Below are 12,474 nucleotides of genomic sequence, written 5' to 3' on the forward strand. Positions count from 1 at the left end.
CGTTCCTTGGATTGTGGACTATGGCTCCAGTCTGCCTCCACCTTCATATCGAGTCTTCTCTGTATGTGTGTCTCTATGGGTGCTGGTTATGGGATTCAGGGCTCACTCTATTCTAGGACAACCTCATCTCAACTAACTACGTCTGCAAAGGCCCTCTTTCCAAATAAGTTTTCTTTTTGAGGTTCCCAGGGGTTATGAATTTGAGGGGACAGTATTCGACCTAATATGGGGGTGGGGGCACCAGGCTGTGTGGAGGCCCCTCCCACTGGCCAGGCCCAGCCCCAGCCCCTGGGAGCATCCTGGCCTGGGCACAGCCTCTGGGATACTGGTGCAGCTCACTCCGGGTTTATGGGGTGCGGTTGCTCCAGGCATGGGCGAAGAGGGGTGGGCCATCTCTCCTCTCCCCTGCCGTCCCCCTGCAAAGGCTGGAAGGTAGCTTTGGCCTCATCATGAACTCCGGTAAAAGTCCCCACACTTCAGAGGAAAGGCCAGCCCATTACCTCCTCATAATAACATAAGCTGATGTTTCCTTTTTTTACACAAAGTTCCACTGATTGTAACCAAGAAAATGAAAACCACCAATAGCCCCAGCTGGCAAAGATGGCTGCCCTCATGCTCGTGTGTTTTCATCCTGTTTCCCAGTGTATGTGGGTGTATGTGAATATAAGTACATGCCATCTCGTTTTGAAAATAGGACTCAATTTTTAAGTATTTCTCTTTAAATAGCTCTCTGCAGACATAACAGAAATGCAGTGAGAAGGGCACATGGGCTGCGTTGTCTCTAGAAATGTTATAGGAAAGAAGTGAGCCAAGGCGGGGCTGCTGTCAGCTCACTGAAGAGTTAGAGAAAAGGAGGCCTTGGAGACAGGTTCGGGGGTTAGCCCTGGACCAGCTGCCACTGCCCATGGCTCCCCTGGTTGCACCGGAGCCGTCACCACACTGAGGTGAACATTTCCCTGCTCCCTTCTGCAGTCTCTCCCTGTGCCCTTGTTCCCAGGTGGCCACTGATCATGTCACTACAGATTGTCTCATTCAGCTGTGAAGTCAACCAATATTAACCCCCCTCCTGCATGGCGAGAACAAGAGTCCCTGTCCCTGCCACCCCGGGGCCTGTGGTCCACTGGGGAATCAGGTAAAAATAGTCGGGGGTGGACAGTGATGGCTCCCTGAGGAGGTGATTTTGAGAGAAATCAGAGTGGCAAGAAGGATTAAGCTGTGTGGAAATCCAGGTTAGTGGTCCTGACAGAGGGCCCAGCCCATGCAAAGGCCCTGGGGCAGGATGGTGCTCAGTATGTTAGAGGAACAGTGGCTGGAGGAGAGGCAGGCTACTTGTAGGGGCCTTGGTGAGGTGTTTGCATTTTATACTCTGTGATGAGGAACTGTGGGGAGGGGGTGGCCCAAGGAGAGGAACATAGGCCTGACTTGTATTTGGAAAGGTCACTGGCTCCCCAGATATGAAGATGAAATGAGATGGGGCCACGCGTGTCAGACGCGTGAGAGATGGTTCCTTGGGCTCCCTTGGTGCCCGTGAACAACACCTTAAGTCCCCATCAGCCCTGGGTGGCAGCAAACAGTTTGGGCAAAAGCATCTTCTGAGGAGGGTACTGTATCTTCCACCGGGACCCCAAAGGGGTCCAACCAGTGTCTTGGATCTCTTCCCAGGGGTCTTTGTTTAAAAGGCAATAAAGCACAATCTAGCATCTCTTATAATCATCTCTCTCCCCCTTCTGCCCAAAGGTATAATCCACTGTCCCTATCCTTGTCATTCTTATATTTTTAAATTCTTTTTAAAATGTGTTATTATTGATTTTAGAGAGAGGAAGGGAGAGGTAGGGGGAGAGAAAGAAACATTGATATGAAAGAGAAGCCGATAAGTTGCTTCCCGTGTGCACCCTGACCAGGGATCAAACCTGCAACCCGGGTACATGCCCTGACTGGGAATAGAACCGGCAACCATGGGTCCACGGGACAACACTCAATCACCCGAGCCACACCGGCCAGGGCTCCTTGTCATTCTTTAAAAACGATTACATACATACTTACGGATGCATGGACAACATTCAGAATTTTTTCTGTACGGCTTAAACATTTTATTTAGAAATCATACTGTCCTTACCTTGCATTTTTAACCTCTTTTTTTAAAACCTCTAAAACAGCTTTATTGACCGCTAATCGAATACAATCAAAATAACAGATTTCTCAGTCCCAAATTTTCCTTTTGTCCCTCATAGTACCTCCCCTTACCCCTCCCAGGCAACGATTGATCTGTGGTCACTACACATTAGTTGGCATTTCCTAGATTTTTATATAATGGAATCATTCCCACATGTGTCCTATTTATCTGGCTTCTTTCACTCAGCATAATTATTTTGGGATTTATTCACGTTGTAGCATGTATTAATCGTTCATTCCTTTTTACTCGGAGGAGTATTCCATTATGTGGATACACAGCAGCAGGTACTCAAGTAATGTCATTTCATTCAACGTCTTTTCTTATAACGCTGAGATGCCACAGGAACTTAACTCTTGTTTATATCAGATAGCCTGTGATAAACTGGTTTCATTATATGCCATTTCGCTAAAGTCGCAGAACTTATTGACGACACTAAGTGAGGACTTTACTGTACCACGATTTGTTATCAATTCAGAAGTTGAGGGACATGAGGGACATGTTTCCAGATTTCAGCTACTACCAATAAGCTGCTATAAACATTCATATAAATTAAATGTATGGACATCTGCTTGTATTTCTCTTGGGTAAGTACCTAGGAGTGGATTGGTGGGGCACATTCTGGGTTTCTAACTTTTTTTTGAAGATAATTGTGTCATTTCATGTTCCCATCACCAGTACCTCCACATCCTTGCCAACACTCGGTATGGCCAGTCTTTCACATTTTAGTCATTCTTATAAGTGTTTAGTGATATCTTGTTGTTTTAATTTGCATCTTCCTATCGACTGATGTTTCCATGTTTGTATTAGTCATCCACATCTTTGGTGTGTCTTTGGTGACATGCCTGTTGAAAGCCTTTGCCCATTTTTTATGGCTTTTATTGAGTTTTGAGAATTTTTTATATACTAGTATACTGGGTACAAGTCCTTTTTCAGCTATATCTTTGTAAATATTTTCTCCCAGTCTGTGGCTTGTCTTTGCATTGACTTAAGTTTCTTTCAAAGAGCAAAAGTTCTTAATTTTTTTTAATATATTTTATTGATTTTTTACAGAGAGGAAGAGAGAGGGATAGAGAGTTAGAAACATCGATGAGAGAGAAACATCGATGAGCTGCCTCCTGCACACTCCCCACTGGGTATGTGCCCGCAACCCAGGTACATGCCCTTGACCGGAATCGAACCTGGGACCTTTCAGTCCGCAGGCCGACGCTCTATCCACTGAGCCAAACCGGTTTCGGCGAAAAGTCCTTAATTTTTATCAAGTCCAATATATCAGTTTGTTCTGTTATGAATTATGCTCCTGGTGTCATGCTTAAGAAATTTTTCCCTAACCCAAGGTCACAAAGGTTTCTTTCTGTTTCCTTCTAAAAGTGTAATAGTTTTAAGTTTTACATTTCAATCTATGGTCCATTTTGTGCTATTTAAAAAAATATGTTGCAAAATATGGAACAAGTTTAGATTTTTACATATGAGATCCAGTTGTTCCAGCACCATTTGTTGAAAAATACTAGCCTTTCTCCTCTGAATTGCCTTTGCACCTTTTTTAAAAATATATATATTTTATTGATTTTCCACAGAGGAAGGGAGAGGGATAGAGAGTCAGAAACATCGATCAGCTGCCTCCTGCACACTCCCCACTGGGGATGTGCCTGCAGCCAAGGCACATGCCCTTGACCGGAATCAAACCTGGGACTCTTGTGTCCGCAGGCCGACGCTCTATCCACTGAGCCAAACCGGTCAGGGCTGCACCTTTTTTGAAAATCAGTTAACCAATGTGTCTGAATCAATTTCTGGACTACATTCTATTCCGTTGATCTGTGTATCTATCCTTTCACTAATACCACACATTTTTAAAAAATAGTTTCTTGATTTTTAGAGAGAGAGGAAGAGACATTGACGTGAGAGGCCCTCCTGCATGCACCCTACTGGGGATTGAGCCAGAAACCTGGCCATGTGCCCTTGACTGGGAATCAAACCGGCAACCTCCTGGTGCACAGGATGGTGCCCAAACAACGGAGCCACATTGGCCAGGGCAGTACCCAGTGTTTTGATCACCATGGCTTTCTGAGTAAGTCTTGAAATTAGGTAGTGTGAATCCTTCAACTTTGATCTTTTTCAAAGTTGTTTTGACTATTCTAGGTATTTGCACTTCCATATGAATTTTGGAATCAACCTGTCAATTGTGTGTTGTTGTTTTTTTTTTTAAAAAAGCCTTGGATTTTTTTTAAAGTCTTGGATTTTCACTGGGATTACAAGGAATCTACAGATCAGTTTGAAATGAACTGACAAGGTACTGATTGCGATGGTTAATTTTCTGTGTCAACTTGACTAGGCTATGGTGCCCAGCTGTTTGGTTAAATGTCAGTCTAGATGTTGCTTTGAAGGCATTTTTAGATGTGATTAACATATAAAACAGTTGACTTTGAATAACATCCCCCTCCATGACATGGGTGGGCCTCATCCAGTCAGTTGAAGAGAAAAGACTTGAGGTCCCATGAGGAGGAAGGAATTCTGCCTCAGATTGCCTTCTGACTGCAACATGGACTCTTGCTGGAATTTTCAGCCTGCGGGCTTGCCCTGTAGTCCCCACAACCTCTTTCTGTAAATACACATCTTATGGGTTCTGTTTCCTGGGTGACTAACACACCAATATCGAGTCTGCCAATCCATGATCATAGCCAGGGAGAGAGGCCAACCTGAGGGGAGGAAATAGCACCTTTTATTCCGAGGCCTCGACCATCATAAGTCACGTGTGTGCTGCGCAGGGCTTCCGCCTGGCAGCACGGGCTCCGAGTGGGCCCAGCTCTTGCTTTTATATCTTTCACTTGCACATACACCAACCCTTTCACTGCTGCACAGTAGTCCATCTTCAGAAGGGACCTTGCACTATCCACCCAACCCTCTGCTGATGGGCACGCTGCTTGTACCTAACTTTCCACCACCTTAAACCTTTATCGGTGTCTCTTGGCATACGAAGAGGGAGTGTGTTTAACCAAAGGTTAGCAGACTGTCACCTGTGGCCTAGTCTGGCCCTCAGCCTGTTGGAAGTAAAGTTTTATTGGCACACAGCCCCTCGGGTGTGTATCGTCTTGCTGCTTTCACACTGCAAGGGAAGAACTGATCAGTTGCAGCAGAGACTGTGAAGATGGCCAAACCCCAAACGCGTACCACGCAGCTCTTCACAGGAAAATTCCACACCCTGGTTTCCTTCTTTTTCCTAGTGGCCTTTGGCCGCTGCTAGATAGCAAAACTGATCTGTTTTTGCAATGGACACACACTCTTGGCTTCTTTTGACATTTCAATCTCAGTTCCAAGAGTTACTATGATTTTAACCCCCACTTTTGGCCTACAAAAGAACCAGAGCAAATTGAACAGGAGCATGGGGTGGGGCACCAGGAGAAATGTGGTTCCGAGGGGCTGCACAAGCTTCACCATTGGCCCAAATTGCAAGGGTATCCTTGATCCATGTCCGGCACCTGGAGACCTCAGTCCCAGGGAAGTGGGAAGCAATAGTGATGCTTGCAGCTGGGGTCCGAGGCAGCTGCCAGCCTGCAGCCTGGCAGTGGGGCTGCTGGGCCGAGGGCCAACTTACTTGATGGCTTTAAAGGGAGAAATTGGGTATGTTTCCCAACATTTCATTTTCTACCTTTTTATTTTGACACTAGAGGCCCGATGCACGAAATTTGTCAGGGGAGGGGAGAGGGGGCCCTCAGCCCAGCCTGCACCCTCTCCCAATCCGGGACCCCCTGGGATCACTCTTGCAATCCGGGACCGCTGGCTCCTAACCACTCGCCTACCTGATCCCCCCTAACCACTCGCCTGCCTGCCTGATCGCCCCTAACCACCTCTGCCTCGGCCTCCGACGGAAGGTCGTTTGGCTGTCCAGTCTAATTAGAATATTACGCTTTTATTATTATAATTTCAGATTTATAGAAATAGTAAAAAGAACTTCCTAAACCCTTCATATATCCTGCAAATGTTAACTTTTTATCAGTTTTATTTTGTTCTTTCATTCTGTCTCTTTCTGGGTCTCTGTCTCCTCTCCCTCTGTCTCTCTCCACCCCTTCACTCCTCAATATGCCAAAGTGTGTTTTCCTAAAATCCAAGACAGTCACCTCCCTCCTCACAGAACAATACCCAGATCAGAAAATTGACACCATGCAATAGTTTTAACAAATTACGCACTTTACTCACATGTTGGCCTTTGTCCCCAACAGCATCCTTCACAATAAAGAACATTCCAGATCACGCACTGCACCCGGGGGTCCTGTCTTTCTAGCCACCTTTACCCTGGAATGGTTCCCCGTCTTCATATCTCACGACCTTGTTAGGAGTCCTGGCCAGGCTATTGTAGGATGCCCCTCACTTTGGGTTTCCTGGTGGTTCCACACGATTGGGTTCAACCTATGCATTTTACAGGAGCATATAGAACAGTGATGGTGAACCTTTTGAGCTCAGCGTGTCAGCATTTTGAAAAACCCTAACTTAACTCTGGTGCCTTGTCACATAGAGAAATTGTTTGATATTTGCAACCATAGTAAAACAAAGACTTATATTTTTGATATTTATTTTATATATTTAAATGCCATTTAACAAAGAAAAAACCAAGAAAAATGAGTTTGCGTGTCACCTCTGACACGCGTGTCATAGGTTCGCCATCACTGATATAGAGGGAAGTAAAAGCAGGTGGTGTGTACTCGGCAGGGCATTCCTAGGGTGTGAGCCCTAGTTTCGTGGATAATGGGGTATCCGTTGGCTCTCTCCACTGGAGTCACTATCTTTCTCCAACAAGCACGTTATGGGGGATACTTTCTTTTTAAAAGTATATATTTTACTGATACCAGTGATAAGAGAACAATCCATTGGCTGCCTCCTGCATGTGCCCTGACCAGGAATTGAACCATGATCTCCTGGTTCACAGGTCGATGCTCAGCCACGGAGCCACGCCGGCTGGGCGTGGGGAGATACTTTTAGGCGGTGCAAACAGCCTGTCACTCCTCAAACGTCACCCTCTAGTTTTCAAAGCCACTGGTGATTCCTGTGAAGCTGTGGTCACACTGATGGTTGCGACGTGGGGATTTCTCTCATTCTATCCCTTGTCTGAATTATATACCTGCTTTTACTTCCAGTTTACAGAGGATGAAAGAGACAGACAGGTGACCTATCTTGCTGGAATTCTTGTGGCAAAAAGGAGGCAGAGTTGGCATTCAAACACAGTTGTTTTTTTTTTAAAAAAAGCTTAATTGGGATATATTCACATACCATAAAATTAACCCTTTTAGATATATCATTCAGTGGTTTCGTGACTTCTGTCTAGTTCCAGAACATTCCATTACTGCAAAAAGAAGTCTCATTCCCATCAGCAATTACCCCCACCCCCTCCCAGCCCCCAGCAACCACTGACCCACTTCCTGTCTCTGTGGATTTGCCTGTTCTGGACATTTCACGTAAATAGAATCCTACAATATATGAACCCATGCAGTTTCAATTGCAAGTTATAGGAACACACTGGGGATGGTTCATTCAGAAATGAGGATTTGTTCCTCTTTCTCATCCCAACGTTGGAAAAAACACACCCAAGTTCCATGTGGTGCACACTCACCTCCCAGGATGGTGAGGCATCCACTCCTCGTGTTTCCAGGGAAATAACTCGTCAGCCCTCAGGACAGGTGTCCACTCCAGGTCCCACGGGCTGTGGCCAGAGGAGTGGAGCCACATCGAAGGACGGATGGGGGGGAAGGGGCCACAACCCCTGAGGGTGGGGCACAACCAGATCCTGACACCTCTTTCCACCCCTCCCTCCCTTCGCTCCCCCTCGTCCCCAGGCTGTGCCTTAGACCTCACACAACCCCACCCCGTTGCTGAGAGAGGGAGCAACAAGGGGTTGACGCAATGAGGAACCCTTTCCCATCCGTGAAACCAAATGGTGGGGCCAGGGACCTGGGAGAATCCAGGCAGATTGGGGTTCCTGCAGGATGAAAGAGCAGCTCCCTCCCAGGGGAGGGAGGCGGTGTGGATGGGGGTGTGGCAGCCAGAGATCTGTCTGCTTTGTGGCTGTAGATGTGTGAAGGCAGGAGGCATCTGGGGTAGGTGGCGACTGTGGGGTAGTATTCCCAGGGGACACATCATGAGCCTTGGTAGGTGGGGGTGCTTCACTTCTGGGAATGTTCTAGAAGAGCTGTAGGTAGTCTGGGCATTGAGGGACTTGGGGGCACAGAGGGGCAGGGTCAAAGGGCATCAGGGTTGCGGGGTCAGGAAGACACTCAGGCCAGCTGTGCGGAGACCACCAAAGAGCAGAGGTCCTGGCACAGGGCAGCTCCAGGCTGGGCCCGCTGCCCCTGCCCTACCCAATGCCCTGACCCCATTGCTGACCCTACTCCACAGCCCCTGGGGTGGGGGTTGGAGGGACCTGGAAAAGATCAGAAGCCATTTCTTGTCCCTCCCCGAGGGGCTCACCTCTTTCACACCCACAACCTCTGAAATAAGAATCTCGCTGTGAAAAGCCGGAACGGGAACATGGCGGACATCTTCCCAGACCTTGGCCGCCTGTCACCTGAAGGCTTGTTAGGAAATGCAGGCCCAGGCCCCCCTCAGACCTGCTGGATCGGGCTCTGCATTCTTAGCAGGATGCCCAGGAGGACACGCACGTGTGAGAAGTGCAGTGTGGACCCTGCTGACCCCACCCTGGCTCCTCCGGAGGCAAGCGCCTCAGCTGTGCTCACCAGCAGTTCTTCCTGGAGGTCCTGCCCCACAGGGAACCTGGGCGGTGTCTGGGGGAGCTCGTGGCACCAAGTGGGTGGAGCCCGGGATGCTGCTTACCCCCCAGCAGGTGGCTCCCCCACAGAGAACATGATGACCTGAATGTCCACAGTTTCCCTTTAAGATGGACTTACGTTCGTGGGGGCATTTTGAGAAGCTCTTTGGAAGATGAACCCTGAGGACGTGCAAAGGCTCTGGGGCAGGTGAGTGAGGAAACAGGCTCAGGGAGCCAAGCGACTCCCGGGAAGCCTCCCAGCCCCTGGCTCCCACGCCAGGCTCTGCCCCAGCCTCGCTGCTGCTCCAGTAACAGCCGCCCACACCACGGGCCTCCTGTGATGATGTCAGCACATCGGCCTCCTGGGTTCCAAGCAGACAGCCCTGGGAGTTTTCTCTGCCTTGACCTATTCCCTGCTACAGCTGAGTCGTGTCAGCCGGTCAGGGAGCAAACTCCAGAGATGAGCATCCCTCAGGAGGCGGATGCTGAATGTACATTCCTGGGGGTCACACGCAGGCTAGACTGGGACCTCCCTGCCCCTTACCCTCGTTGTTTGGCGTGTTCAGAGAGAGTGTGGGAAACTCATCTTTCCTCACAGGAGGGCTGGTGGGTTTTAATTTTCATTCTTTTTTTTTAAAGATATGTGTGGTTGTTTTTTTAAATTCTAGAGGAAGGGAGAGAGAGAGAGAAACATCAATGATGAGAGAGAATCATTGATTGGCTGCCTCCTGCACACCCTACACTGGGGATTGAGCCCACAACCTGGGCACGTCCAACCGGGAATCGAATCATGTCCTCCTGGTTCATCGGTTGACGTTCAACCACTGAGCCACACTGGCCGGGCTATTTTTATTCTTTTAAACGACTCTCCAGCACATCAGAGGCTCACGGGGCTTTGCGCATCCTGATTGGGTCTCCATGGAGACTGAACCTGTCTTGGCCCAACTCCACCAGCCCAGCCTGGGGCTGCAAGCTGAGAACCAGGGACCAGGGGTGGCTCTGCTCCTCACCTAACCCTGACACCCTGCTCCCGCCTGGGGATGGGCAGGTGGCTGCCTGTAACAGTCATGACAACAGCCATTTATTGAGCACTAAGGCTGTCCTAGGTGCTATGCTAAGCCTCACCTATGAGTTCACCAAATCCATGCCAAGGGCTTCATCCTATTCACTCTTTAGTCTCACTTGGCAAATGAGGAAACCAAGGCTTGGCTGCCTAGAGTGTGGGAAAGACAGTGTGGGATGGTGGGAAGTGTGTGGGCTCTGCTCTGGGGTCAGGCTGGCTAGGTTCAAATCCTAGCACTCTCACTGTGTAACCTTGCAAAAGTGACTTGGGCTTCAGTTTGCCTCTCTGTAATATGGGTATAAGAACAGTATTTACCTCTTAATGGTTGCTATGAGGAATGGGCAGGGACCAGGGTGGGCTCACCTGGGAGCAAAGTTGAAGGGGGCACCAAAAAACATAGTCGTCACAGTAAAGGCAATTTTATTTTATTTTATTTATATATATTATTATTTTTAAAATATTCATCTGAGTGTATTTTTTCCATTGATTTTTAGAGAGAGTAGAAGGGAGAGAGGAGGGGAGAGAGAGAGGGGGGGGGGGGAAAGAGAGAGAAGAGAGAGGAACATTGATGTGAAAGAGACACATCAATTGGTTGTCTTCCACATGTGCCCAAGGCCAGGGATCAAACCCGAGCCCCTTCTGTCCCCAGGCTGACACTCTAACCACTGAGCAAACAGTCCAGGGCAAGATAAAGAATATTTCAATTTTTTAAAAAGATATTTTTATTGATTTCAGAGAGGAAAGGAGAGGGAGAAATAGAAACATCAATGATGAGAGAGAATCATTGATTGGCTGCCTCCCGCATGCTCTCCCATTGGGGATTGAGCCCACAATTCAAGCATGTGCCCTGATAGGGAATTGAACTATGACCTCCTGGTTCATAGATCGACGCTCAACTACGGAGCCATGCTGGCCGGGCTAATGCAGTATTTTTTAAAAACTAAAATTAATGTTCCCCAAATTCATGATGAATAAAATGTCAACATTTTAAATAGAATCACTATTACTGAATTTTCCTTTGGCTCAGCACTGCATTGTTAGTGATCCTGTCTCTGTTTTAAAATAAAGAAATGCAATTAAAAATTAAATTCAGAATTGGTAGACTGCCCCCACCCCGCAACACACACACCCTTGCTCAGTCTGGCACTTTCCCTGTTACAGTCTCCTCGAAGTTCCTCAAGCCTGTCAGGATGCTTCCTGCCCCAGGGCCTTTGCACTTGCTGCCCCAGTCTTATCTCAGCTCAAAGCCAAGCTCTGTCATCAGCCTTCCCTGAATTTGCCTCCTAAAGGCTTCCCTCCACTCATTTAGCTGTTTCTTTCATTGTATTTTTTCATAGTGTAAAAGTATCTTGTTTATTTACTTTTAACCACCCCCAGGATTTGTTGTGTGGATTGAATGAGTTTGTGCATGTCAAGAACTTAGCACAGAGCCAGGTGCCTGGAAAGAACTCTGCACTTTATCAGTAACATGTAAATATACAGCATATTACAATTAAATTACATTAAAGGGTTATAAATATTATGGGGGGGGGGAAGCCTGAGAAATGAGGTGATGGTGGATGAACAATTTTAGATAGAATGGATAGAGAAAGTGTTGAGGGATTGAAGGAGTAAGCCGTGCACCATTTGGGGGAAGGGTATTCTAGGCAGAGGGCACAGCTTGTGCAGAGTCTCTGGGGCAGGTGGGTGCCTGGTGTGTTGGAAGAAAGGCCAGGAGGCCCCTGTGGCTGGAGCAAGTGAGCAAGGGGGAGAGAGGGAGGAGGTGAGGGTAGGGAGGGGAGTGGGGCCGGGTGTGTAGGACATTGGGGGCTGCACAGAGGACTTAGTCTTAATTTTAGGACATTTTTGGAGAGTTTTAAACATGATGTCCATAGAGTTCTTGGCCCAAATGCATCAATATCTTTTGAAATATTTCGAACACTGCAAGTGTGACAAAAATGTTACTTCTGGTTGTTGATGTAACAGACAGGATTCCTATTTCTATTCAGTAAGTTATCAACGTAAAAGTGCTGAGCGCAGTGCCTGTATTATCAGACGTGCTCTTTCTTGTTGTTATTGATGAGTTGTGGTCTTAAAAGTGGCGAGAGCAGCCCAGCTAAGTAAAAGCCGGGCTCTACTTTTAGTGATGTTTCCTGTTGTTATCAGTTGAAGGAGCCAGTGACACCTGGACGTCAGGTCTGCCCTGCTGGAAGCCCCCCCCCCCCACCCCCCGCCCCCGTCACCCACCCAGAAGGCGGGGTTTGCGGCCCGTTGGCCTCAATTACCCAACCTGGACTGGGCTCCGGTTCTCGGGCTGTGGAATGAGGGATGAGTGCAGAAGGCGCGGGATGGCTATGCGCGCGCTGGCCTCCAGGGGCCGCTGCGGAGGCGCCCTTTTGTGGTCCTGATGCTGGAGCGAGCGGGCGCGGAGGAGGGAGGAGGGCGCGGGGACCGGGCGGGAGGGAGGCGGGAGGCGGCGTCCGTCGTTGTAGCTGTGAGTCCGCCCGC

This window comes from Myotis yumanensis, unplaced genomic scaffold (genome assembly GCF_028538775.1).
Source record: "Myotis yumanensis isolate MYYU_CA2020_CCGP unplaced genomic scaffold, mMyoYum1.0.hap1 SCAF_5, whole genome shotgun sequence".
In the NCBI taxonomy this organism is placed as follows: Eukaryota; Metazoa; Chordata; class Mammalia; order Chiroptera; family Vespertilionidae; genus Myotis; species Myotis yumanensis.